This window comes from Chelonoidis abingdonii, chromosome 9 (genome assembly GCF_003597395.2).
Source record: "Chelonoidis abingdonii isolate Lonesome George chromosome 9, CheloAbing_2.0, whole genome shotgun sequence".
NCBI lineage: Eukaryota > Metazoa > Chordata > Testudines > Testudinidae > Chelonoidis > Chelonoidis abingdonii.
Window position 1 is genome coordinate 48,702,937 of NC_133777.1, and position 26,246 is coordinate 48,729,182.

Consider the following 26,246-nt stretch of genomic DNA (forward strand, 5'->3'; position numbering starts at 1 on the left):
CAGAAAGTCAAAGGTTAGATCCCAAGGCACCAGCCCACCAGACGAATCCTGAACGATCTGCTAGCCAGCCCCCTTCCTTCAAATAACTTTCCCATACTTCAGAGACATTAAACAGGAGCAGAGGGCAGCTGGGATTCTAACCCCAGTGGATCTCCCACTTTGGTTAAGGATGGTGTGAAGCCAGGAGATGGTTGAACTCTCTTCTGGAAAGGAGGCAGATTGGGGAAAGGGGGAATATTTATCCTTCAAGGAACCATCCCAGGCTTTTCTGACACCAGCAAGAGGTTCTTTCCCAAACCATTTTGCTGAGTACTAGCCGGTACCAGGAGTCTCCTGACTTCTGCTGAGTCATTTACCTCTGGCTTTCTTTCTCCCGTTCTCCTTTCCCCATCTTTATCAGCAGCTAATGAAACAGGCCAGGAGAGACCCAATCCGTACAGTAATTAAATTTACTTAGCGGGTATTCAGCTGGAGTAATGAGAAGTTTAATTCAATGATTAGTTTTTTCTTTCATTAATTAAAAATGGAACAATGGCGCAATTACTGTGGGCTGAATTGATTCTTCTCTTCGAGAGATGCTGATGGGAGAAGGGGAATTTGTTCTTTTCTCCTCCCTTCAAAGAAATCTGTTTGGCTCCTCGCAGTGCTGCACCTATCTGGGCCCCTCTCCAAAGGCTGGGATAGACCAGGGTGAGTGTGTGTCCAAGTGCATGGCTGATCTGAGGTCAGAGCTATACAGTGCTGCATGACCTGGCGGGAGATGACTCAGCGACAGACAGAGGCAGTTAGAGGAGTGCAAGGAACAGCTCCTGACTGGGCTAGTTCAGGGGACTCCAGCTTCAGGGAGCACTGGAGAGGAGGAGAGCTTTCTCAGGCAGTGGGATCTGCTTCAAGAGATTGTGGTGGACTGTAGCTGGGACTGAGGCCTGGTGCTTGGAGCTGTGTGGGACTCTGAAGTGGTGCAAGATAGTATATGTTAGGGCTGCAGCCTGGTAGAGAGGGTTGCTGGGACAATGGAGGGCATCTTGGCTAGCTGAGGGCATCTAGACATTTGGAAGTCATTCCAGAGGGCAGACATTGGTTGTGGTGGTCTCTGGGGTGGGGATTACCCTGGTAATAGTGGATGTGATTGTGGTGGTCTCTGGAAGGCTGGATGTATTTGTAGGGTACTGGAGCTGGTAGTGGCAGTTTGTGGTCTGTAGAAGGACATGGGGCAGCCAGAAGCTAGTTTACTATGTGGTCCCTGGTGGGACCATATAGGACAACAGATCCTGGCGGCTGGAAAGAAAGGGGATGGCTTTTGATGGAGGAGAATGGGTGTGTGGTTTTCTGTGGGGCTGGGTTGGTTGTGAGGTCTCTGGGGAACTGAAGGGCTTTCCTGGTGCAGAGCAGTGTTGGACACTCTGCTGTGTGAGTACCTAGGGCAGTGGAGACTACGAAGCTATGCCAGCTTTTGCCTATGTAGACCCAGGCAGGCTGCTGATGAAGAGAGACTACGTGAGAGGCTGCAAGTGCCCAAAAACAGCTGCAACCTCCTCCTACAGGAGAGGTAAAGCCCAGGAAGCAGATGGTGCTCACCAGGAAGGGGCATGGCCAGATTCACTGATGCAGCACATCCACCTCTGCCATGGAGCTCGAAGGGAGCCTCAGCCACAGTTTAGAGCTGCCATCCCATGGAGGAAACCTGAGGTCAGGCTGGCAGGAACAGCCCCACCTTCCGTCCCTCTGGGTGCATCGCCCCAGGTTAGCACAAGAAGGGGTGACTGACCTTTGGGCTGTGCCACTAGAGTGGGGCCTAGTTGCTGTGGTCTCCAGAGCATCTCAGTGAATGTTGGGCCAGTGGAGTCGTAACTGCGGGCAATGCTGAATTCAGCCCGGCCCAGCTCCCACTGTGAGGTCAGTCAGTCGCCCAACATTTCTCTGTTGGATGTTTCTGGGACTCAAGCCCCTGCACAGTTCAGCATTGCAGGCAGGGGACTGGGGCAGCAGAGGGCTGTTGTACTTAAACAAGGGGCATCAGCAGGGCTGTGGGAGGGCTTCCGACTGATACTGGCCTGTAAAGCACAGAGGGGTAGTACAGATCACAGACAAAGGGAGGAGGATGTGTGTTGGGAAGCTGGATGGGAAAGCACCGAGGTGACTCAGGATTTGCTATTGGGTAGGGAGACTTTTACCTCTGAGTCTCCAGCCTGAACCCAGCTGGAGCTGGGTAGGTAGCGAGGAGAAGCAATTCATTCCTCTCTGGTAGCTGCGTGAGAAAAGCCTGGGGGCTCTGCCCAGTCCTAATGGACAGGTGTCCGCAGCACAACTCACTGGCATTAATTGGCCCCTTGGTGGGCAGGATGAACAGAGAGGCCAAGGACCAAAAGGACCTGGAAGCCGAGTTCTCCTCCCCTCCCTAGAAATGCTCCCTCTGGGTCACAGGTGGGTGTCAGGTGCCTCTGTCAGCCAAGCCCATTCACGTGGACCAGATTCAGTTTGGAACAAACCTTGCCAAGGTCTGTAACCCTGGCTGCTGCCTCCCCTCTGGTATGCACATCATTGCCTGCCACCCCTCTGAAATGGCCGGGTTAAGGCTGTGGGCCTCTGCCCCACAGACAGGCACTGCAAGGAAGGGTTAGTAAGGAGGCTGCGGCAAGGTGAGGCATGAAGGCACTCGGCGATTCAGGGGTTCGAGGCATTGAAAAGCTGTGGAAAATTGTTTTCCAAGGGCTCGTCTGATGAGACTTAAGGCCTGCAAGCAACAAACGCTCTTCTCGCATGTCTTGGCACAGGGCAGGCTCTGCCAGGCTGAGTGTCTTTCTGCATGAGTGCATCTGTGCATGCTGCTAAACCTGAGAGGCCACTTGTTCCTGAACCCAACGGGGGAACTCAGCTCAGCCCATCAACCTCTTTCATTTTCTCCTTTGCAAACAAATTAATAGAGCTGCAAGCAATGCTGGAGCTGGGCAGGCAGGTGCTCTGCTTTCTGTGTTTCACGGTCTCTCCTCTCCTTATCCCTCCCTCCTCTCTCTTTCCTTTTTTTTGTCTCCACCTCCACCTTACTTCCTCCATATTCCTCCATTTTCTTTTTCTTCTCTTCCCAGCCTCAATCCTTTTCTTTCCTGGTTTTCACCATCTCGTTCCCCTCTCTTGAGCTGTCTGGCTCCCATTTAAAAATTCAGGGCTTGACTCGATTACATTAATGCTGCTCTGGAAATATGAATGGGCCTTGAAGGGGCAGGAGATGGTTTTGAGATAAGGAGGGAGCATGAGAATAGCTACTAAGACTGGCCCCTATGCATGGGGCCTTCCTCAGCTGGTATAGAAGTGGCTTAGTGGCTCTGTATCAGCCCAAAGTGGGAATGGAGAAGAGGATGGGGCGAGGGCCAGGGCCAAGAGTAGGGAGGGAGGAGATGGTGACCCACAAATAAGGATAGTCAGAGCACACTTCACTACAGCTCGTCTCTGTGGAGGGTCTGTAGGGAGTTACAAAAGGCAGAGCATGAGATAGAGCCACCCTATGGCTGCTCTAACTTAACCTGAGCTAAGCAGGCCCCCTGAAAACAGAGAGCAGAGATCTCTTACAGCCATCTTTGTGCTGCTCCAAGAGCATGAGTAGCTGAGAATTGGAGTGATGGATTTTAACATGGAATAACAGTTAGAGGGATTTTACTTGTATTATTTGGTTGCCTGGTTTGGAATTTGATCGGAAAATAAGTTGTTGGGTTGTTCCCCCGTGGTAATAATTATTTTATCCTGCTCAGGGCTCTTCTGAAAAGAAAACAAACAACACCCCCCCCCCCCCCAAACCAATGAATATCCACATGCACATTCATCTGAGTGAGCAGCAATCACCTTCTACCCACTCAGCTGTTCCCTGCTGAGCCCTCTGCTAACAGGGCTTGCTGATAGCAGAAACGCACTGCGCCGCCCCTGAAGCGACAAGGCAGGTGGAGGGGCAGAGAGTGAGGGGATTAATAAATGGATTTTAAAGCAGCGCATCTGGTTGGCGAGGCCTGTGGGGCTGAGGACGAGAAAGAGGAGAGGCAGAATTGTGGATTTGCTTGCAGAATTATGCTTGTGCAACAAGTGTTACTTTAAACATATCAGCATTTCTGAGCTCCCTGGGATAGATAACCAAGGGCTAAGGAAGGAACTGAGGCTTTGGGTAGCTATTAATAAACATATGAGGTGGTTCAGCTGCAATTCTGTGAGGGGATCACTAATCAGTCTTTGTTCTGTTGGTTTATTTATTTAGACCACTTGATGGTGCCCCTTAAGAGTACTAGCCAGGGGAGCGCAAGGGGGTGGAGCCTCCGAATTCCAAGGCAGCTGTGCTGTGGGTGGCGCAGGCTGTCGGTTTGCGTGGCAGCTTGGGAATTCGATCAGATCCAAATCCCAGGCAGTGGGTCTAAAATTAAGAACATTTACTTTTACTTGTAAACTCCTGAGTAATTTGGCTTTTGTCTCCTCCTTTGCTGGTCGTTTGGAAAGGTCCCCCCACCTCCAGCCAGGGCTAACGAATGGATGTTTTGGAGGACAGAACTTATACCAGGGCTTTTCCTCCCTCTTGGAACTTATTTCTTCTGTAAGATGTTTCTGCTATCTGAGTGCACTTGAATGAAAGGGGAGTCCCTGTGCTGTGAGGGAGGCATCATAGGGTACATCTACACTGCACGATTATTTCGAATTAGCTTAAACCGATATTACAAAACAGATCTAATAAAATCGGTTTAGCGCGTCCACAGTGGGATCCCGAAATCGATTGTTTGCGTCCATGGTCCAAAGCTACCATCGATTTCAGGAGCGGTGCACTGTGGGTAGCTGTTCCTCAGCTATCCCATAGTTCCCACTTCCGTGTTGAGAGCACAGTGCCTGATGGGGCAGAAAACACTGCCCCGGGTGGTGCTGGGTACAGCCTCACCCCTCCCTTTGTGAAGGCAGCAGACAACCCTTTGGCGCCTTTTTCGCGGAGTGCATTGAGCAAACGCCATAGCACAGCAATCTTTCCCTTTTTTTTTTCACGTGGTGGTGAGGGGGAATAAACTGAGGAGCTGTTCCCTGAACCACGCCAGACACTGTGTTTGAACCTACAGACATTGGGAGCTCAGCCAAGAATGCAAATAATTTTCAGAGACTGCTGTGGACTGTGGGATAGCTGGAGTCCTCAGTACCCCCTCCCTCCCTTCATGAGCGTCCATTTGAGTCTCTGGCTTCCCGTTACGCTTGTCACACAGCGCTGTGTATCCTGGAGTTTTTTATTCAAACGCTTTGGCATTTCGTGTTCTGTAACGGAGCTGGATACAACAGATTTGTCTCCCCATACAGCGATCAGACCTAGTATCTCCCGTACGGTCTATGCTGGAGCTCTTTTTCGATTTCAAACTGCATCGCCAGCCGTGCTGATCAGAGCTCCACGCTGGGCAAGCAGGAAATGTAATTCAAAAGTTCGCGGGGCTTTTCCTGTTTACCTGCCCGCTGCATCCGAGTTCAGATTGCTGTCCAGAGCGGTCAGTGCTGCACTCTGGGATGCCGCCCGGAGGCCAATAACGTCGATTTCCGTCCACACGAACCCTAATCCGAGTTATCACTATCGAATTTAGCGCTACTCCTCTCGTTTGGGAGGAGTTCCGAAATCGATTTAAGGAGCCGTTAAAGTCGATATTAATGACGACGTCGTGTGAACGGACACAGCGTTAAATCGGTATATCGGCCATTAAACCGATTTAAAGTCGCAGTGTAGACCTGGCCATAGTAAGGAATGGTGTACTCTGGGCATTAGGGAGCCACCAGCAAGAGCAGTCCCAGTCTCTGTCAGCAGGAGTCACGGTAGGAAGGAGTATAGCACGCTGCTGTGTAGGAGCTGCCAACTTTTCAGTCCCACCTGCCCCCAGAAAGAGTCATCTGGGGATAATTGTAGGGCCATTGAGTGAGGAGGTTCCGAGCTGCTCCAGTCCCAATCTCTCCCAGCAGGCGTCATTGTAGAGAATGGTGTAGGAGTGCTGTCTGGGAGCCCCCAGATAAGACCATCCATGCATTCTCATTGTACTCCCCACACACACACTGTGTGGTTCTAGGAAGTGGCCTTTCAGCAGAAAAGGGATTTGAAATTTGGCCATAAATATTTGGTGTGGGTGGAAGATTGAAATGCAAGTCCCTGTTCACAGTCAGTTTCCCCACTTCTTCTAGAGCTGGATTAAATAAGTAAATAAATTCAACTTTTTAGCCCTTTAAAGTCATAGAATTGTAGAAATGAAAAACATAATAAAGCAGATAAAGAAGTTGTTTCCCAGGTTTGAGTACTTTCCCCAGGCTCCTCCAGATGGAAGACAACCTTGCTTTGCTTTTTAAATACAGTTTTGCAGGCCGTGTAGCTATCAAGCGCCCCTTTGGTTTATGCTGGATTTTACTTTGTAGGGTTATTATGGTATTTCTGGAGTCATTATGAGATGCATCCAAAAGCATCTCTGTACTCCGGACTGGAATGAGACCACGCAAGTTTCCATGCCCATTTGCACAATAAAGCACTAAAGAGGCCTGTTGAGTGAATGATTTGAGCTGTAAAATGTCCCCTGGATCCATATTTTAAAACTTTGCTAAATATATATGAGTTCATAAAGAAGCTAAGTCAATAATATGCCTGTAAAAAAACTCATTCAGTGTATATGTGCACAATAAATTCTGTCAGCTTGGAGAAATATTCATTTAGCGCTATCACAAATTCCCCATGTGACACTGAACAAGTTATTCCCCTCTCTGTGCCTCAGTTTCCCCATCTGTAAAATGGGAGTAGCCCCTGTTTGTCTTACAGAAAAGTACCATCTGCATAAGGTATCTTCAAAATCATCTACTCATTTTGGATGCCTCAATTTTGGGATGTCTGATTTTGAGATACAAGTCAAATGACACAATGTAATGCACTCCCATAACCCCATTTGAAGTCAACAGGAGCTGCAGGCATAGGTGCTGGAGCACCCCCTGGCTTGGAGTGGTTTCCATCATGTATAGGGTTCAATGGCTCTCAGCACAAATTGTCACAGCCCCTTGGAGACTCATGCCCATTTTGATTCAACTTGGGACCTCTAATCTGAGATATCCAAGATGATATCCCACTCTTGAAAACGTAGGCCTTATTGATATTGTTGAGTTCAATGGAGCTGCACCAGTCACACCAGTTCAGGATCTGGTGCTCTGTCATCTTGCAAGGTTTCACTTATCAGTGTTTGTTTTTTTTGGATACTGGGGTAGACAGTGCTAAAGAAGAGGAAAGCACTGTTAGATAGAGAGCACTGGAGAGTTTTTTTTCTTTCTTTCTTCCTTTCTTTCTTAATAGTAAATGAAAAGACAAAAAAGGCAAAGCAAACCCACACATACACATACAAGCTACCTTATAAAAGCATTTATGGGCTGTGGAAACCCAGGAACTAGAAAATGACATTGGGCTCATTCTCTGCCAATGAGTTTCTTTCTTCTCCCTCTGTGAACTTTAAGTACCCTGTGCTGAGCAGAATGGGTGTCATTCCTTATAGTGCTGCAGTGTCCCCCCATCCTGCACACTCAGGCATTACAGCTTCTCCAGGCCTCTGTCAGGGAGTCCTTGACCTTTACCCCATCCTGTCTGCGCTGTACGACTCTAGGCACCAATGGGCTGTGTGGAGAGAGCTGGAACCTTGGACCTGCTGTGCTTCATCCAGACTCAGAACATGATTTGAACATCACTTGGGATGTGTGTGCGAACAAAGATACAATCCCATTATGAAGACGAGAGAATGAAGTTGTATGTCTCTCTCATGGGGAAAAAGATACAATGGTTCTTGCCGTTTTTGTTATGCAAAAATACTAATGTATGTTGTGCAACATTTTGCATTTATTACCTGCCATCCTGGAGACCGTGGACAGCTTCTCAGCTTCAGTTTTGGTTGCTAATTTTGTGTTATTGCATCTTGGCATTTATTTAAATCCAGGGAGCACTTGGTGTTGAGTAAGTGTGAGAGTGAGTTCTGTATGTGTTATTGTAAGATGCTTCCTGTCTGGAGAGTTCTAACGAGACAGCTACCCCTCTCCTCACTCACAGACATGCCTCAGCTAATATAGGACTGATAAAGGGCCAGCACCTCTGGTAAGAAGATTGCCGCCTCTCTACTGAGGTTTAGAAGGCTGTCAGTTCAGTTCAGTTCAGTCTGCTGGATCTTGCTAGAACTCCCAAGCTAAGCATGCTCAGAACTGGGCAGCGTTTGGCTAGCCACTAGGAGATCTCCATGTGTAAGCGGTGAAATGGTCCCGCTACTGTGGGGAACTTTCCTGGCTTATATACTACCGCAGTGAAATGGGCTAGCGAAAGGATCTGAGGCGTGTCTGTGAGTGAGGAGAGGGGTAGCTGTGTCTTTAGAGCTCTCCAAACAGGAAGCATCTTGCAATAACACGTATAGAACCCAATGTCAGAGAAATTCACACCCTGTTCCTCACAAATCCCAGGCCTCTTGCCCCTTTGTTCCAGTTCAGTTCAGTCTGCTGGGTCTTCCTAGAACTCCCAAGCTAAGCACCCCAATAAGGCTGGGCCCAGGAGTCCTGTGGTCTCAACGTCCAATCTTGTTGTGGTCACTTAGGGCAGGGGCTAGCATGTCCCCAGTCCGGGGTGCTCTCTCTGCACTGGACACTTCCCTCACCCACTGATCATTGCATACAGTTCAAAGCAAATACAATTTATTAAACAGCAATCAATTTAAAAAAATAAGGAAAATTAGAAAAAGTTAAAGGAAAACCTGTCACCTCACTCTTGAGTAAGTGTGAGAGTGGGTTCTGTACGTGTTATTGCAAGATGATTCCTGTTTGGAGAGCTCTAAAGAGACAGCATCCCCCTCGCTCTCCCCAGGTGCTCACCGCACCTGGCTCCGGACTGCTCCAGCCCCAGCTCCTTTAACCTTTTCTAATTTTCCTTATTTTTTTTAATTGATTGCCGTTTAATAAATTGTATTTGCTTTGAACTGTATGCAATGATCAGTGGGTCAGAGAGAAGTGCTCCCATTTTCTTTACCCAGAGGTCTGCCTGACCTCAAGGCTCCCCTTCCACTCTTCTGTCTGGCAGAGTCCTTGTAACCCCAATAAGGCTGGGCCCAGGAGTCCTTTGGTCTCAACCCCTAATCTTGTGGTCACTTAGGGCAGGGGCTAACGTGTCCCCACTCCGGGGTGCTCTCTCTGCACTGGACACTTCCCTGACCCACAGTTCAAAGCGAATACAATTTATTAAACAGCAATCAACTTAAAAAAATAAGGAAAATTAGAAAAGGTTAAAGGAAAACTTGTCACCTCACTCTGCGGCACAGGGACGTCACAAGCAGCCATGGCTGGAATGTCAGGGCAATTCACAGCCTGTTCCTCACAAATCCTAGGCCTTCTGCCCAAGGCCTTGCTGTGCGGCAGGGATGCTGTGGGTCGGACACTTGCTCTGGCAGGGGCCACACACCATCAGGCTGTAGGTGGCAGGACCCTTCCCCCCAGTGTCACCACCCCACCCCACCCCCGTCAGGGTTACGATCCCCCACAAGTCCAGCCTGCAGGGCCTCTTGGCTGGGGGAATCTCCCTGCGCTGGGCCTGCTGCCCAGCGTCCCCCTCGCTCTCCCCAGCTGCTCACCGCACCTGGCTCCGGACTGCTCCAGCCCCAGCTCCAGCTCCACTCTGCCTCAGCACTGCTGCTGCTCTGCCTCCAGCTCCCTGGGCTGCTTCTCTGGCCCCTCTGGCTCTGATTGCTGCACCTCTGCTCCCAGCGCAGGTCTTCTCTGTGGGCTGCTTCTGTGACTCTGCTCCCAGCACAGATCTGCTCCCCCTGAGCTGCTTCTCTGGTTCTCTCTGACCGGCATGGCTCTGCTCCCCAGCTCACCTCAGGCCCCTGCTTTCTCCTTAGCTTGGCCCCACTCTGTCTGGCCCAGGCAATTCCAGCTCACAAGGAGGCCAGGACCTCCCTGGTCTGCTGACTCCCTAATTAGCCTGTCCGTCCTGTTGGTCAGGTTGACCTGGAGCATTGGCCCCTCCCCATTGTTCCTGGGGACTGTCAGTTTCAGGGTCCTGATTTCCCATCGACCCTTCCCCTTTCTTTTGGTACTGGGAGCTAGCAACCAAAAAACCCCACTGAGTTTTAGTAAGGGGCCAACAGTCCCCTTACATATGCAGGGCATAGGGTGCTGCAGGATTGACGGGGCAGTCTCTCTTTCTGTCCTTTCCATTCCTTGTCCTTGGATTCAGCGCTGATGCAAGGAAGTTAAATCCTAGTGAGGAAAATAGAAAGAAGCATAAACTCCTGCAAATTAAACGTAAAAATATAATTAGGAAGGCCAAAAAATAATTTGAAGAACAGCTAGCCAAAGACTCAAAAAGTAATAGTAAAAAAAAAAAAAAAATTAAGTACATCAGAAGCAGAAAGCCTGTTAATCAACCAGTGAGGCCACTGGTTGTTCGAGATGCTAAAGAAGCACTCAAGGACGATAAGGCCATTATGGAGAAACTAAATGAATTCTTTGCATTGGTCTTCACGGCTGAGGATGTGAGAGAGATTCCCAAACCTGGACCATGCTTTTTAGGTGGCAAACCTGAGGAACTGTCCCAGACTGAGGTGTCATTAGAGGAGGTTTTGGAACAAATTGATAAACTAAACAGTAATAAGTCACCAGGACAGGATGGTATTTACCCAAACTTCTGAAGGAACTCAAATATGAAATTGCAGAACTACTAAATGTAGTCTGTAATCTATCATTTAAATCAGCTGGAGGATAGCTAATGTGATGCTTATTTTTAAAAAGGGCTTCAGAGGTGATCGAGACAATTACAGACTGGTAAGCCTGACTTCGATACTGGGAAAACTGGTTGAAACTATAGTAAAGAACAAAATTGTCAGACACACAGATAAACACAATTGTTGGGGAAGAGTCAACATGGTTTTTGTAAAGGGAAATCACGCCTCACCAATCTACTAGAATTCTTTTAAGGGTCAACAAGCATGCAGACAAAGGGGATCCAGTGGAGATAGTGTACTTAGATTTTCAGAAAGCTTTTAACAAGGTTCCTCTCCAAAGGCTCTTAAGCAAAGTAAGCTGTCATGGGACAACAGGGAAGGTCCTTTCATGGATTTGTAACTGGTTAAAATATAGGAAACAAAGGGTTGGAATAAATAGTCTGTTTTCAAAATGGAAAGAGTTAAATAGTGGTGTCCCCCAAGGGTCTGTACTGGGCCCAGTCCTATTCAACATATTCATAAATGATCTGGAAAAAGGGGTATACAGTGAGGTGGCAAAATTTACAGATGATGCAAAATTGCTCAAGATAGTTAAGTGCCAGGCAGACTGCGAAGAGCTACAAAAGGGTCTCTCCAAACTGGGTGACCGAGCAACAAAATGGCAGATGAAATTCAATGTTGATAAATGCAAAGTAATGCACATTGGAAAACATAATCCCAACTATACATATAAAATGATGGGGTCTAAATTAGATGTTACAACTCGAGAAAGAGATCTTGGAGACATCGTGGATAGTTCTCTGAAAACATCCACTCAATGTGGAGCAGTCAGAAAAGTGAACAGAATGTTGGGAATCATTAAGAAAAGGATAAATAATAAGACAGAAAATATCATATTGCCACTATATAAATCCATGGTACGCCCACATCTTGAATACTGCATGCAGATGTGGTCGCCTCATCTCTAAAAAGATATCTTGGAATTGGAAAAGATTCAGAAAAGCAGGGATTTGGAGCAATCACATTTTTTGAATTGCTCCGCTCCGGCTCCGCTCCAACTCCAGACAAAAACCTACTGGTCCATGCTCCAGCTCTGGGCTCCACTCCAAAGCCCTGCAGAAAAGGGCAACAAAAATGATTGGGGTATGGAATGGCTGCCATATAAGGGAGGTATTAATAAGACTGGGATTTTTCAGCTTGGAAAAGAGACAACTAACGGGATATGATTGAGGTCTATAAAATCATGACGGGTGTGGAGAAAGTAAGTAAGGAAGTTTCATTTACTCTTTCTCATAACACAAGAACTAGGGATCACCAAATGAAATTAATAGGCAACAGGTTTAAAACAAACAAAAGGAAATATTTTTTTACACAACACACAGTCAACCGGTGGAACTCCTTGCCAGAGGATGGTGTGAAGGCCAAGACTATAACAGGGTTCAAAAAAGAGCTAGATACATTCATGGAGGAGAGGTCCATCAGTGGCTGTTAGCCAGGATGGGCAGGGATAGTATCCCTAGCCTCTGTTTGCCAGAAGCTGGGAATGGGCGACAGGGGATAGATCACTTAGTAATTACCTGTTCTGTTCATTCCCTCTGGGGTACCTGGCATTGGCTGCAGTTGGAAGACAGGATACTGGGCTAGATGGACTTTTGGTCTGACCCTGTATGGCTGTTCTTATGTCAGTCCTGGGAACTGAAGTGCCGTGGTGCAGCACAGGCAGTGACACTGCAGCCTTGCCTTTGAGCTGAGAGGGGAGTTCAGTGTCTAGGCCCATCTACTGTATTCCTTGGTCTCACTCTGCTGAGGCTGGCAGCAGCGATGCGGACACGTGCCTCTAGGAATGGTGCTGGCAGCAATGTGTGCTAACAGCCTACATGGCCAGCATCAGATGCTCCTGACATTTGGTCTCTACCAACTTGGGCTGGATCTGAGCCCATTTCCCAGTGGTGAGTGGTCTGGCTGCATCTCATCAGTGTTCTGAGCCATACGGTCCCATATTCTACCTCCGTGGGTTTTCCCAAACACCTCCATCTGTCACTGACCAGCTTAAAGGGAAAGACTCCTTCCCAGCTCACCACTGCCATCAATGGCCGTGTACAGGCTCAGGACCCTAGCCTGCAAGGCGCAGCACAACCCCAACTCCTACTGGTGCTGGAGAACATATCAACACAAGCTTCCACAGGAGGCTCCCCCCCTGCTCCTTTGCACTAAGAGCCTTCCCAAGAGTTATCCAGTTGCATCCTGGCACCGGGGAACCACCACCGAATGCTTTTAATCTCTAGTCTCCAAACTAAGCTCACGAACCTGCTGCAAAGACGCTTTTTAATGAGCTGGAAGGGCTGTGTCCTCCCTGACTGCTCCCATGACACCGAGCAATTAAAATACAAGCTATAACTAGGGTGAAGTGAGGGAAAACGGGAGGGAAACAACATTTTCGTGCACAGTAATTTACTGGACTGGAGCTGCCCATGTCACGCAGGCCATAATCTTTGCTCTTAGTTGGACCCAGACCAAGGAGTTCCAGATCTGAGTTCGCTGAAGGGTCATTGTTACACTGCTCCTGGCTTTGTCAGTGCGCTAAGCCTGCTGGCTGCTCACTTTCCAGATTCTTTCTGTCCATCCATCCCTCAATCATTCGCTCCTGCCCATGGCCCCTTGACATTGCTCCTTTGGGACAGAAGGGCAGGAACAGCCCCACAGAACACCCCCAGGGTTAGGCAGCCCCCTGACTGGCGCAGAGTTGAGGGAATGGGGGAATACAGAATATGGGGCATGTTGGGAGTAGAGAAGGGATGAGAGTGGTGATCACCAGGGCTGCTGCACCCTAGCCACTCTCTGTGCTATAGGGGACCATGGAAGTGGGGCATAAGTTAGGGCAGTCATGAAGCTGCCCTGAATTACACCAGCAGCTGGGCAGGCCTGTGGCACAAAGGTGGCTTGAAACAGCTGTGTCCCACCATTGCCTGCCTTGCATTGCAGTACCAGCATAGGGTAACAGGATCAGGCCCAAGGTACATTACACTCCTTAACTGCAGAGCTCTTCTTCTTGGGTTTGGGTTAACAGCAGCCATTAGGCAGCAGAGATGAGGCCTGGGTCCATTTGTGTATCTGGGAGCTTAATGGCCAGGGGCGGCTCCAGGCCCCAGCACGCCAAGCGCGTGCTTGGGGTGGCAAGCCGTGGGGGGCGCTCTGCCGGTGCTGCGAGGCCGGCAGGCAGGCTGCCCTCGGCGGCTTGCCTGCGGAGGGTCTGCTGGTCCCGCGGCTTCAGAGGACCGCGGGAGGTCCGCCAAAGCCGCGGGACCAGCAGACCGTATGCAGGCAAGCCGCAGAAGGCAGCCTGCCTGCCTGCCGTGCTTGGGGCTGCAAAATTCCGAGAGTAGCCCCTGTTAACGGCTATGCTTCAGGCTGAATGGGAAACTGCACAGAGAAATCCACAGGGGAGAGGTGATGCTGCGCATTGCAGGTTCTAGGCATGCTTACCCTGGGAGGGGGCAGGCAGGCTGTGCAAGATGGCATCCAGGTCAGAGTGAAAGAAGGGGCTCTGGACTGGACTGGCTATGCAGCTCCCCCACTCCCTTCATTTCTCCTCCCTTTCATCCTCCACTGCCTCCCTGTCTCATACTTTCCTTTGGATTCCCTTCTCTTGGCAACTTCTCCCATCACCACTTTTTCCTTCCTTCCTCTCATATTCCCCTATCCCCCATTCTCACCTCCCTTCTTTAGGACTCTTTCACTCCCCAGTTTTGCACCTTCCTTCCTGCATCTTTCTTTCCAGCACTCTCTCATTCCTCCTTTCTTCCCACCTCTCTCCTTTTCATTTTCTCTAGCCTGCCTTTCAAAAGGGAAAAACCCAGACAGGAACTGAACCAGCCCAGTTTAGCACTGCTGGGGTTGAAAGTTTATCATCTGTGATTGAAGTATCTGCACTGAGGCCTTGATGTGCCACCTGTGTGCGATTTTGAATTTGAGTTTGCATGCTCCCTGCGACTCATGGAGGTTCACACAAGCTGTGTTTCAATTTATATCTCTGTTTCTATATATTTTTAAGGCTGCAGCTAATGTTGCTTTAGTAACTCAAGTGCTGGAATTTCATCATGCCAGGGAGAATGCATTAAAGAAGACACTGTAGTTATTTAACTCCAAATATAGGTCCTGGTCTGTGGGGTGTATTTGTCTCTAAGAACTGATCTGAGAGAAGAGACATACTGAAGGACATTTGCACTGGGGTGATGGTCAGGGTTGAGAAGATGCACTGAGGTTATGAGCAGGCTTTTCCCAAATCCCCTGAGAGTACCCTCTCTGCTTCCCAAACCCTTTCCTTGGTGGCCCCATCAGTTTCATTCAGTGCTTTACAAACCTCACACAGAGAAATGTGGTCTGGGCATAGCCTTGGAGACTCCTAGAGTTGTGTGCACACTGGAGCACAGCTTGGAAAGCATTCATATCAGTGCCAGGTGAACCCCAAAGGGTTGGATGTTTCAGTCATTTATTAGGAAAACCCCCAAAGTAAGATGCTTAGCCCAACCTCTCGGGGCTGCAGACCTGAGCTAGGTGTCTTGCACCAACAAATTTCTTTGGGAGACCTCAGGTGACTGCTGACTCGTCAGGCTTCACATGGACTTTTCTCAGGAGCTTTAGCCTTTCTGGGGCTGGATTGGAAAATGAATAGAAGCATCACAGATAGGCTGGGCCCATCTGCCCTTAAAGGGGCCAGTCCCACCCATGGCATAGTTAGCTCACTTCCCCAGGTGGGGCAAATTAAGGTCATGTGACCCAAACAGGCCTTCTGGGGAAGAGATAAGAACACAGACATGTGCCAAAGCTTGGGGAGGTTTGGGTAAGAGGTAGTGGGAGTGGTGGCGGCGGCAGGAGATAGAGCAGGGAGACAGACTTTTGAAGAGGAGGAGCCTGGTCCAGCCAGAGATGGGGAAGAAGACTCTTAGTTCTGTTCGGTTCGGTTCGGTTCGGTTCGGGTTACTAGGGGAGAGACATCTTTGAGTTCTGTGCTTGAAAGGCTTTGTTGTCAGCCTGCCTGAGCTGGCAGAGGGTAAGGCAAAAGGACTAGGCAAAGAGTTTGAGGAGCACTGAGAAGGGGAAACTGAAGTAGTGTTGCTGTGCAGCCACCCCATGCCAGGAGGAAGTGCTCTGGAGATGGCTGCCCTGTTACATGTTCATAAAGATTATTTCTTATTGTATCTGAATATTTATACCAAGTGTATCAAGACTGGTTTGGTTATGGTTGAATTTGGGACAGAATTTCAGGTTGGGTCATACTGGCTCCAAAGCAGTTTGCCCAGCTCTGTCCCTAAAGCACATAGGAAAGTGAAGCCCAGAGTGCAGCATAACACCCTCCCTGAACTGGAGCTTCTTGAATTCTTGACTCAGAACCAGAGCTTTATGTACCCCTCTTGAACTCTGTGTGCTATGGCTGCAGCAAAGTATCCAGCTTTGTGCCTGGGGATCTCCAGTGGTTCTAGCTCGTGGGCCTTTCATGCCAGCCTTTTACCTGGTGTTGTCACCTGGATTCATGCCCCTCCCCCAAAACGTAGAGCTCAAGTAAACTCAAAATTGCAAAGCCACACTCAGTGGAAGCCCCTGAATTTAACTTGATTTAGGTGCAAACTCAAAAATTGGCTCTTGTTCTCTGGGATGGCTTGAGGGGCATGGGGAGCACTGGGTGAGCTGAGCTGCCTTGTATCTGTAATGATGCTTGTAGGCAGGCAAGTTTCATGTGGTTTAGGACTTTCCAAAGCTCCCTTGCACTGTTTGCAACAGAGGGGGACTCCCCTTATGCCATGACTGTCTGAGCAGGGAGGATACCCTCATTGTTCCAGTGTTTCCTATGGGAAAGGAGGCCCCAGTGTTGTTTCCAAAAGGATTCACACATGCTCAAGGTCCCTACATGAAGGACAGTTCTTAGTGTTTAAATACAGTGAAACCTGGGCAAGAAATTGCCCTTATTGCACAATTGCCTATTTTAAGAGATCACCCCAAAGTATGCTGGGCCAAACCTGCCTGAGGTGTAACTCCACAGCCGAGGTGACTTTGCCCCACTGAGTACTGTTCTGCTCCACCTGGATTAGGAAATTACTTCCATTGAGTAACTGCTTCTGGTTGGTCATTGGAGTGGTCGCTTAAGACAGCCTCAGCTGTAATATATTTGCCATTTTATTTCTCACTCAGTTCCCTGATCCTGTCTTTCTGTGTCCCTGTTTTTCTTCCCATACAGCGTTATTTCTAGCTTTCAAATATCAGCCTGGATGAGGCTTATGCTCAGCTCAACTCATGTTTGGTGAGGGGAGGGGAAAGTTATTTGAAACCTTTTTAACTTTCCTGGTGCTTAATCTCGCAGTCTAATTTCCCTTTAACAGCAGAAGCAAAGTGTCTCTTTCTGCTGTTAAATGCAAGGCAAACTGTGATTGTGATATAATTTCCTTCTCAGTGCATGACTGGAAAGCAAAGGAGAGGACGACACCCATTAAGCTTCTGGCAGCCAATTGGCCTGCATCCTGACACCATCTGACTTGGGTAAGTGAGGGGGTTGCCCCCTGACACGCAGGTTTGATGCTATTGTGTTGCAGAATGTATAAAGCTCAATGATCTGTTGCTAGACACAAACATGGGCTTGTCTGTGTTGCTGTAAACTGGGCAGAAATTCCTTCCTGCTATAGTCTGCCATCAGTCCCCAGTTACTTGCGTGTTGAGGAAATGTAGAGGAGGAATGCGAAAAATTCCATCCTTTTGGCTAAGGGTGGGAAGCTGCTTCTCATATATTTCACCATAAGTGGGGGTTCCTGGGAAGATGCCATCAGGTTTAGTTGGGATGGATCTCCAATGTGTCTGATATTTGAACTCCTTGAAAAATACAATCATTACGATCTGGTTATATTGCATATTGGGGGAAACTTTCTAATGATAAGAATAGTTAAGCACTGGAGCAGGTTTCCAAGGGAGGTTGTGGAATCCCCATTCCTGGAGATTTTTAACAACAGATTAGACAAACACCTGTCAGGAATGATCTAGGTGTGCTTAATCCTGCCTCAGAGAGCTGGACTAGATGACCTCTTGAGGTTCTTTTCAGCCCTACATTTTTATGATTCTGTCCTATCACCTGTAGGTTATTCCTCCATCATTAAACAAGATTGGTTCTCTATAAGGTATATGTTATGCTGGTCACAGAAACGGCTGCCAGGTGACTGAATTAAATGTAGATCCCACTCCACTGTCATGCAGGGGATGTTGGCCAGACAAGCTCTTAATTCTGTTTTAGGGCAAGCAACAGTGCCCTCAAATGACTGTGCTTTGTGAGATGTCTCTATTACAGTCACATGATGTTGTGACGACTCAGCCTGCTTCCCGGCCCTCTCTCTAGGACAGTCAAAAGAGACAGGAGCAGGTTTTGGCTTGTACTATACATACAAAATCCTAGACTAAAATCTGTGAACTGTCAGTTTGATATAGGCAACGCGTGAGACAGCAAACATCAGAGCTGACTGGGCTTAGGCAATTTCCCAGCACGACAGTCCTCTGGAGAAAACAAAGAGATCTTTCAATGCAGAATGGAATTTAGTTTCCTAATGAAAAAAAATCAGGATGATTCAGGCATCTCTTTGCATAGAGCTGGGGGAAAAAATAATTCAGGTTGGATCTGCACTAATCTGGTGTGAGCTGGTGGAAAGCGTTCTGATCTGCTTTTGAAGGCAGAGCTGTATCTATACCGTGGGTTAGCCAGTGAGGAACCATCTAAGGGCTGCTTCGGAAGAGGAACCGTGTTGCTAACCTGGTGCTGGGTGGCAGGCAGTGTCCTTCCTCTGGGTCTGTTTTAGAAAGAAGGGAACATGAACAATGAACTGGCGCTGGCTGGCAGGTTTGCCACACGTTTTTTGGGTTTTTTCCCCCTTCTTCCCCCACATTCTTTGCTCAGAGCAAAGGGCAGGCTTCATTCATCCACCCACTGCAGGCAAAATGGGAACACATCCGAGGACTCCTCATGCCCCACTCTCATGTGGATGGCTCCACACTGTCTTTGAGGTTTCCTTCATCGTCCTCTATTCTATACCATTGTAGCATCTAGACTCCAGGTGCTATATAAGCACATAGAAAGGGACAGTCCCTGCCAAGAAAGAGCCTAAAGAAAGGAGGCAAAAGGAATATTATCGACCATATTCTACAGAAGACAAAAATGAAGGACAAGTGTTCGGGGTTTTCAGTGAGAGCTAGGGAAGCTAACATCTTGGCAAACCCCAGTCATATGGATTAAGTGATTTACCCAAGGTTTGTGGTAGAGTCAGAAATTGAACTCAAATACTCACGTCTCAGTCGAGAGCCTTGCCCACAAGGCAATCCTTCCTCCCTATTGCTGTGTGCTCTGATTCCTATCTAAATGGACTAAGATATGACATGTGACTGCCCTAAAGCAGGGGCCCAACTCCGTGTGCGTGTGGGGGTGTGAGCTGGCAGGTATATATCTGTGTGGCTCCTTCAGAGCACTGGGTAGGAAAGCATGGGGGCATGGGGGAGGGAGATGGTTACCGGTCTGGACAGGGGAAACGAAAGCCCCTTGGGTGTGTTGATGACCATCTTCGTGGCACAGGGCAGGGACTGACCAATGTGGTCTTGCTCAGTTTTTGGTCCCTCGGGTGCTCTTTTCTACATTAAATCTGTCCTGTGGCTGGGAGCTGCAAACTATATTCAGCATCCACATGCTGGGACGAAGAGAAATGATCAGCCGTCACCCTCACACTTCATCATTATGATAACGTTAACAGAAGGCTGATTACTGGGATCATTTGTCAGCAAGCACATGTGTCTACCAATCCCAGATCGCAACAAGATGTGCCACTGCCTTGGCGTCATGCCCATTGTTTAAGGGGAACTCCACAATGGGAGAGGTTGGGGGAGAGGGTGAATATCCATCCAGCAGTACAGAACGAGAAAAACATGCATATGAACCAGCATGTAGAGGACTTGGGTTGGCATATGGCAGTCGTCATATTTTATCATACTGGTGACTTAGGATTTGGAGCACCAACAGAGCCCTGCTCTGGTAGAGCCCTTTGGCTGCTCAAGGTTGCAATCTGCTGTAAAGAGATGCACTGTCCCTTCAGCAGAAAGTGGGTGGCTGAAGATAAATGATGGGGATGCACAGTGCAAAGAAGCCCACAAAATTTGCACAGGCACTACGTTATACTTTAACCCCCAAAGAGGGAATCCTGCAGGCTGGGTTGTTTTTTTGTTTTGTTTTGTTTTTTGGAATGCCAAGGAGCGAATGAACATATGGATGGAATTTCCTTCTCAATCAAATAGAGAATGGCTCCTCCCTGTCTGGGTTGGAGTGAATGTGGACTGACAATTCTGCATGAAGCCCAGTAGAACTGTTCAAGATTTTTTTTATTGGTTTTTATCAAAACACTTTTTCAAAGAAAACAATGTTTGTTTTACTAAATTGAAAAATTTCAGTTTTAGTCCAAAATTTTCCAATTGTTCAATGAAAAAAATGAAGACTGATGTTTTGGTTCTGTTTTGGGGTTTTGTATCTTTGTGTTGGTTGGTTTTTGAATACTGAGCACTTTTACCAAACTGAAAACTTTTACCAAAAATGGTTTTCAAAAACAAGTTTTTTGGTTTCAGTCTTTCATTGAGGGAGGGAACAAAACAATTATTTGTCAATAGAAATTTCAAGAAAAATATTTGGCAGTTTTCAACTCTGCTGTATGGAGCAAATTAATATATCGTATAGAGCATGACTAGATTGCTGGAAGTTGGCAACCTCATGGTTCCCATCCATCCAGTCTCTGCTTGGGGATAACTTGGTCTCTTCCATGTTATTTGAATAGCTCCATCAGCAAGTGAGTTTCATGCAGCTAATGCGGCAGGTGATACCACAGCCACACTCCTAATCTGTTACCAAACACTTCTGGAATTCAGCCCCAGAGACCACAGAGGCATACAGGCTGCTGCCCTCCAGGCTCCTTTCTCATGCACACAGACTGCCATACAAACATGAATGCAGAGTGACATGCGCACAAACATCCATCTTTTTTGCTCAGAGGCATATGTTTGATTACAAATCACCCCCTAGCCTCTTACTGCTGTAGCTCAGCTGAGTGGTTAAGGGGTGCGTGCCCCCCCTCCACCTCCAAGGCACATGTTAAATTTCACTCCTCCCACCCGTCAGAGCTGCCTACAGGCAGGACACAGCAGCAGTTCCAAGCAGTGTTCCCTCCCTATCCTAACACAGCTGCTTTTTGGACGTCTTTTCCTCCTCCAATGAGAGGAGAGGTGTCTGACCATGGGCTCTCAGAACCAGATCTTGAGCCGGTGTGAATTACCTCAGCTGTGCTAACTTAGTGGGACTACACTGGTTCACACCAGCTGAGTATCTGGCCCACAAATGTCAAATGAGAATGAGGGTCTCAAAGGGCTTTACAGGTGTCAATGTATTAAGCCCTTCACTGTGCCCAGTGAGGTGAGTGATGTCCCCACTGGAGAGATGGGGAAAGTGAGGCACGGGAGCCAGGCAGTGACTTGCACAGCAAGTCAGGAGCAGAGCCAGGAATAGTCCCTTTGCTCCCATCCTGGTGCTTCTTTCTCCCAGTTCTTCGCTCTCCTGAGATTCACTGGAACAGAGGGTCTTTCCACTTCCGCTTTGCTGTAGTGTCAGGTGGAAGCTGGCACTGGCTTCCCCACCCTCTGCTTGCTGCCCATCAGGAGGTTCCTGAAGAGCCATATTTCATGACTGGTGGGGCAGAGTGCATAGCGCCTTGCCAGACTCCTGATACCGGTGTCAGCAGATGGCCAGAACGGAGGGTGGAACTTGATCAGAGAAGAGGCTGCAGTACCCTGCTGCCTGGCTCTAGCCGGCCCTAGGAATCCTCCGTTTTCCACATGGAGATGCAGCTGCCATGTATCCCTGGCCATCAGCTCCTCATCCATCCCCTTCTGCTCCAGCTAAGCCCTCCATCCCCACCCTCTCAGGGCCCCATTCTGACTGCAGCAGGGTACCAGCAGCTCCCAAGTGAGGTCCAGGAATATCAGCAATGGGAGAACCAGTCAAAGGAGGGGGTAGGGAGAGGGCCCAGGGGGAAGAGGAATAGAAGTAAGAGGGAAAGGGATGAGTTAGAGATCTTGGCATGATACAGTGCCAGGATCAAAGGCGAGGGAGGGGGAAGCGCCAGCTCCTTTACAGAAACATGTCTATCCAGGGATCGCACACCATTGTGCAGGTCAGCACTTTGTTTGTGAGAGAACAATATAAGTTGTCAGGAGGAGAAAACATTCCATCCACCAATAACTTCATTTTGCTGAACAGTCTGCTCGCTCCAAGAGGAAAATCAATGAGAGCAAACCCAATCTCCATGCCTGGCAGGAGACGCCAGCCCAAGCCCAGCAGTCCCCTCAGAGTGCCAGCTACCCCTATCCGAGTCGGGAGGGACAGGCCCAGAGGACAGAGGTGGGGGAGAGGTCCCCTGGAGAAGAGACAAAGTGTGGGACTAGGGAGTTGCTGCTTTGGGACTTTAAGAAATGATATGGCTGGAGGGGATGGGGGAAGAGAAATGAGAGAGCCAGGTGAAGGAGAGGAGGGGAGGAGAGAATGCGACAGAGGAGAGAGCTGCTGTAACCTCCCTTCACAGGTTCTGTTAATAGAGGTGCTCAGAGCTGTAAGGAAATGGCCTGAATGTTATGGAGCACATGGGAGGATGGGGGGAGAGGAAAGAAAGTGAAGAGATGAAAGCAGAGAGGGAGAGGCAGTAATTGGCTCAGCCCAGCTTCATGGACACATTGAGGAAGAAACAGGCAGCTTCCTTCGCTGTTATACTCTCATCCTCCATTTACTATTGTTCCTATCACAGTGGTGCCAACCAAGCTGAGGGACCCTCCGTTATGCCCTATAGCAAGAGGCAGTCCCTTCCCTCCAGGGCTTCCATTCCACTAGACAAGATGGACAAAGGATGGGAGGGGCAGTGACTCTGGCCTGGCCCGACTCCCACCTGCATGCAAACCCCTGAGCTCAGGGCAGGTGGTGCTGTCACTCCAGCTGGCTGGCCTGAGGGGACAGAGGTAAAACTCTGGGCAGCACAACTCGCCAGCTCTACGTACTTGACGGTGATGTCATGGGGTGGCCGCTCTCTCTGAAGCTATGCTAACTTGGGAGGCGTTAGCTCTGCAGTGATGACAAGCCCTCAGCTGAGGTCACTCAGACGGAGCCCTGGTGCACTAGGCCATACTGCCTCCCTTTCCGCTCTCTCATTTCATCCTTCTCCCTGTGAGACATATCTCTCAGCCCTCTCCCCAGTATCCCAGAAAGAAACCTAGCTTGAATTTCTGGCCTGTTACTTTTCTCTGTCCCACGCCGCCTTCTAGGTCAAACCAGCATCAGGCATGAACATGAGGAGACTTTTTTTGGTATTACATTAACAAAAATAAATATTAATAGTGCAAAATGCTAATAGGCAGCTGAGAGAGACAGGCCACACAATCTGATAGTCGCATTGTGTATGCAATGGCTGTCCCTCAGCATGAAGGTGAGTGCTAACAAAAGGCCCAGTGCTGCTCAGGTGTCTGGGAGCTAACAGGATTAGTAGCATTGTTCAAAGACCGCTCCTGTGAATGGGAACTGGATCCAGAGGGGTTGGCATCCGCTGCCATGGGAGATTTTGAGCCAGATGCCCTGGGTGACCCTGCCTGGTGCTGGAGTTTCAGAACAACTGAGAAATGTTCTGCTCTGAAAAAAATGTAGCTGTGTTAATGCTGCTAACAGGAATGCCAGCTCCTGAGCCCTCCACCCAGGCACAAAGTGGGAATGGACGGCTTGGTCTGGAGTTCCAGGTCTGATTGCTGGCCTAGCCTAATGGATGTCAGAAGCTTCTCTTCCCAACATTTCACTCTGTGACTGAACCGTTTAGGCTAAAATGGGTGCTTAAAGGGAAGTGCCTATGGTACCAGTTCATATTCAGGGCTCTGAGAATTGGGATGTTTCTATCTGGTGCCTACAGAGGGATGTAAACATCCAAATGTGGGCACCCAAGTTTGAAAATGGTGGGCCAGATCCTCATAGCGTGGCTGATTTACACCACCTGAGGACTTGGCTCATTGGCACTGAACCGCTCTGTGTCTTGGTTTCCCCAGCTGTGCTACCATGAGGATCATAATATGACCTGCCCAAAGTGGGATAGGCAAGGGGAGGTTAGTCTGTGAGCTTTGGGGCAGAGACTGTCATTATGTATGTGAAGAGCACCCCACACAGGGCTGTCACGGTCTAAAGGACACAATCACTTTCCCCTCTCCAGAGGTGAAGTTGGTAATCGGAGCCCTGCATTTCCTGCACCCTCTCTGCTGGATCCCTGCACCCTGGGGCTCTGTACCCTGCCCTGCATGGAACGCCCCAGAGCACTCGAGGTCAAGATCCAGCAGAAAGACTGCCGGAGAACAGTGCAATTGATGCAAGATAAGGGGGGGGGGGGGCAAACCTCTCTGCCTTCCTCCCCCCCCCATTTTGCCAGGCATCTTGCTTTGGATTTAGTTTGTGGGGGCATATCCAGCCATCTTGCCATGCCAATGTCTGCTCTGCACATGGACAACTGCCCACAGAGCTGCTGCACCCAGGTCTCAAAGGGGAGCAGCTTCTTCCTTCTCCTCTCACTGCTCCCCCGACACCCCTGAAGGGCAAGGTCTGTGCTGCCTGTCCATCCACTGCTCCCCGCACTGGTGGAAGGGGGCATGCAGGGGGCAACAGCTGGAGAGGGGAGAAGGTTGAGGGAGAGGGGGCAGGAGAAAGGAGGAGAAGTTTTTGCAAAAACCTGCCTTAACCTCTCTTATTCCCTCTCCCAACCCAGACAGCTAAAGGACTAGCAGGCTCCCAGTGCCTGCCACCGGTGCCCCAAAACATACAGCTCTTCCCCAACAGGTTGGTGTGGGGGGGACAGTAAATCTCAGGCATCCATGACTCAGAGGGGGTTGAGTTAAAAATAGGCTAGAAGCCGCTGGAGGTTTTTCCAACCATGAGACAGCAACTTCCCGACTCTGAATGGGAGATGGTATCTCGTACACGCTGCTCAGAGTGTCACATTAGTGTTAAACAAGGGGAAAAACCAGAGTGGAAAGGGGAGCGAGCAAGATGGGGCTGCGCTGCAGTTTATTCCTTTTGGTTTACGCTCTGATACTTTATGGTTAATTACACCCTGACATGCACAAAGGGGAAAAAGGGATTTTAAAAAAGCTTTTAAAAAAATTACCTTCCATGAAATATTCAGGACATGCTGCTCCTTTTTTTTAAAAAGTGGTGTAATTACTTCTGCAAGGCTTTTTCCAATTCTCAGGATTTCATTGCATTTGGAGAGAGGCAGCAGAAACATTTGTCCTTGTTAACACAGAGAGGTGCTGGGGGGGCAGGGAGAGGAAGGAAGAGGTTGTACCAATTAGGAGAGAAGTTACCATATTAAAATAATGTAAATGGGGGGCGGGGAGTTGGCGCCAACACACTCCACAGTGTCTGAGAATCTGGATTGTGGTGTGGTTGGAGGGAGAGAATGTTTAGCTGCACAAAGAACATCTTACCATCTGAGTGCACTAGGATCTGCACTGTCAATGGCCTGGTGTTGGGGATCCCATTCCATGAGTGCACTAGGATCTGCGCTGGGAGTGCCCTGGTGATGGGGATCCCATCCCACAAGTGCACTAGGATCAGCACTGGCATTCTTCAGCTGTGTAGCATAGTGTGTATGATGGGGATGCACAGACAGCAGATGTGCAGGACACAGAGTTTACATTACTGAGAGCCAAGGGCTGTTTTACTATGAGGAAACACTTGACATTTAAGTGGAGACCAACTGCCGGCAGATCCCCTGTGTTCCTTGGTGCCCTGTTAATAGCTTTTGGGCCACGGCTGTGATGGTGTGCTCCGTGCATTCCCACCCTCTCAAATGGAATGGCAGCTCCTGAAATTGCAGGCCACACCTCCAGATGTCACCTCAGTCAGTGCTGTGTATTTCTACAGCACTTTTCAGCCGAGGCTCTCAAAGCACTTGGCAGAAGTGGGTAGGTGTCATTATCCGCGTATGATAGGTGGAGGGAAGCTGAGGCAGAGGAGAACCTGTCTGGAAGAGTAACAAGGAAGTGTTAGCACGATTGTCTGCCATGGGTAGGAGTGTGGGGTTTGAATGCAGCAGTGCTGTCACCATGCTGGAGACCGATACCCCAAAGCATGGAAGGAGCCATGCTAAGTTAGCATAGATGGGCCTGGAAAGCTGGTGGTCCCATCTCCTCTGAAACATGCTGCCAGAGATGGTACCGGGGAGTTCCCATTCATTGCTCACTCTACAGGTACAAGGCTGGGTTTTTGAGCTGCCAACACTGCAGACTCACTCCAGGTTTGGAGTTGTCTGCTTCAAGCATCAGCACCCCTGCCACCAAAGGTGGGTGAGAGGGGTAGGTAGGAGATCACTGAGGTGAGCCACTGTGTACACCTCAGGGGAAATGGTCTGCTGTTGGAGCTATTCCCTTGGTGCTATGGGAGCCGGAATTAGAAATCAGTTC

The 26,246-nt window shown here is 49.0% G+C and overlaps 1 protein-coding gene across 6 annotated transcripts in view; it reads left to right on the forward strand.

The window, feature by feature from the left end:
- Window positions 1-26,246, forward strand: part of LINGO1 (leucine rich repeat and Ig domain containing 1) — a 473,862-nt gene that overhangs the window by 305,795 nt on the left and 141,821 nt on the right. For all 6 annotated transcript variants that reach the window (XM_075069524.1, XM_032799821.2, XM_032799824.2 and 3 more), the window contains one exon: window positions 17,155-17,240. The gene's annotated coding sequence lies outside the window, so the exon portion shown is untranslated. The remainder of the gene's footprint in view (window positions 1-17,154; window positions 17,241-26,246) is intronic.